This window comes from Lissotriton helveticus, chromosome 4_1 (assembly GCF_964261635.1).
Source record: "Lissotriton helveticus chromosome 4_1, aLisHel1.1, whole genome shotgun sequence".
Taxonomy (NCBI): Eukaryota; Metazoa; Chordata; class Amphibia; order Caudata; family Salamandridae; genus Lissotriton; species Lissotriton helveticus.
Genome location: NC_136063.1, coordinates 1,096,041,752 through 1,096,044,367, shown reverse-complemented (window position 1 = coordinate 1,096,044,367; position 2,616 = coordinate 1,096,041,752). Strand labels below are relative to the sequence as shown.

At 45.7% G+C, this 2,616-nt stretch overlaps 1 non-coding gene across 1 annotated transcript; it reads right to left on the bottom strand.

The window, feature by feature from the left end:
• Window positions 1-365: 365 nt before the first annotated feature.
• Window positions 366-438, bottom strand: TRNAR-ACG (transfer RNA arginine (anticodon ACG)). The gene has a single exon. It is a non-coding gene; the product is annotated as a tRNA-Arg (tRNA).
• Window positions 439-2,616: the final 2,178 nt, after the last annotated feature.

The following is a 2,616-nucleotide window of genomic DNA, read 5'->3' as shown; positions in this document are numbered from 1 at the left end:
TGAAGGTTCGTGCCTTCGAGACCGTGCTAGTAAAGGTGCTTTTTCAAAAATTCACTAGCATTTGTTGTTCCGTGAAATAGTGGGCCTTTTGGCAAATCGACAGTTATCTGTTTTACAGTTAAAAACAGACCTCTCGAGAAACTCTGAATGGCCCACTTTTAAATAAAAAATTTTGGCGGTAAATTCCTAGTATGTAATTTAATTCAAATGCCTAGCTGTTTGTGTAACTAAGTTTACAGATCAGTTTATTATAGTATCACACAGGACGGAACTTCATGGTCTAACAGGTGTGATGTAGTTTCTTATAATGTTTATAGATCATTGTAATGTTTATATTATTGGTTGAAAAAAGTTATGTCCGTAATCGAGCCAGCCAGGAGTCGAACCTGGAATCTTCTGCTCCGTAGGCAGACGCGTTATCCATTGCGCCACTGGCCCGCCTATGATACTTCACGCTAGGGGTGAAACTACAGAGCTACAAATCCCAGGGTATCGGTAGAGAATGATACTGAAAAGTTTGGAGTGTTAGCATGAGCATGTTGTAATTCAAAACTAAACGAGGAACGCTACAGTAGCAAAGGGTGATCTCCCAGAATGTAGGAGTCATGGGGAGAGTGGATAGCTTTAACAACCTTCTGCATGGAAGAGCGACCAGCGGAGAGACTGGTACAATTTGGACAGAGTTCATGTCGACTGCTCTGATTGGATCAGAGTCTCTTAGATTAGGCTAAACAGCCGATCAGCACTGTCTCTTAACTGGCACTTTTCTTGATAAAAGTTCACATGCAAAAGACGGAGTGAAGTATTGCAATTACACATCTCACGATGTATTGCATCAAGGAGCAGCCATCGGGAATGCGTTGACACAGCTTTTTTAGTCATGTTTCAAGAAAAAAACAAGGGAGCCCTGGACGAAAGTGAGGCCTGGAGCGCAAAGGGGGCGGGGCAAGAAGAAACAGAGAGCAGCCGCAGCCATCTGAAGAGCCCCAGTAAGGATCGCCAAAGTCCCTCCCGCTCGCTCATTGTGAGCCTGGCAGAGGGCAGCTGCCCGTGACACCCAACCACCGTGTGTGTGTGTGGGGGGGGGTAGAGGGCGGCGGCGTGTGTATGCGTGCGTGTTTGTGTGTGTGCAGGGGGGTGGGGGGCGGCAGCGAGTGTATGTGTGTGCGTGCATGCAGAGGGGTGGGGGCTGGCTGTGTCTGGGTGTGTGCGCGCCGATAATGCAGGCGAGGGAAGCGAAACCAGGGGCTGTGAGTTTGTGTGCGCAAGCGCAGCTCAGACGCGCGGTCCCGCGGTTAAAACTGAGACTGCAAAAGCGCGCGTCTGACTGTTGTCCACATTCCCAAATACGGATCACAATAGGTCTGAAGCAGACACAATCAATGCTTACGCATTGAATGTAGGTCTGCTCGACCTAAAAAACAGGAACAATTTTACATGTCCCGCCTAAATACAGTTAGATGTGGAATGAACAGCAAAGAGGACTGGGAACGCATTGTATAACTTATGTCTCATAATATCATGATACATAAATAGTCAGAACCTTGTAAGAAATAGGTACAGATTATGCATTTTCCTTAGGGTATACTGACTCTTATTAATGGCGCATAAGTTGCATAACATCCTGCACCACACCATATACCGTTTATATTGAATTAACCTTTTAAATTGTCCTATACTGTTGCTGGTATCTGAAAATTCCTAGTACTAATCTGGGGATATAGAGTGACTTAGCAACCCCAGTTATAACTGCGTCCATGGGCGCTATGGGTCGATATAATAAATTACTCGAAGACGAAAATAGACAGTTGGAGCAGGGAGGCCAGAGAATACTCTACCAGTGAGTGCGATGAAGACTGTGGTATACTGATTGAAATGGTACTTTATCTCTTCGCAGGAAGCTCGACGTGGGCAGTCTTGAGTGCTCTTAATGTAGTTAAAAGAAACAGCACCACCCGCCCAGAACAGATGCGGTTCTTAAAACCCGGTTAGAGTAGTCTCCATGCACCATGATATAAATTCCTTTGTGCCTTTCTCTGTTCGTTTATGCAATTTACGAGAGCAACAGCCGTGGTATAACTAAACCTCGGCGGTTCAAACGAGCATCATAGTCCGAATATGCTTCCAAATAGGGCCACTGTTTATTCTCAGTAGCACCGCTCATAACGCAGAACAATATCAACAGTTAAAGGTATATGCATAAAAGAAACATTTATAGATACCATATATAATGTTAATCCCTAGTGATTTTAGAGATTATATCTTCATATTTTTTGTGCCTCTCTAAAGGAAAATACCAAGAAATAAAGAGAGGTAGTTATTATCTTCTACCTGGGTCATTACAACCCAAAGAACTGAAACTTAGAAGACGTTCTATCACTCTTGATAATATTAGTTCAAGGTATGTAATACAATAAGACTCCTCTCCCTGCGGCGGACCCCCCACCGGGGGCCGCCTCGGGGGCTCCGGTGGCACAAGACGGTGGCGAAGCGACGTCCATGATGGCCGCCATGATGGGGGAGATGCGGGCTGGCTTCAAGGCCCTTGATACCAGATTCGACAGCCTGGAGCAAAAACTGTCCGCCATCAGCTCCACTGTACAAGCCCACGATCGG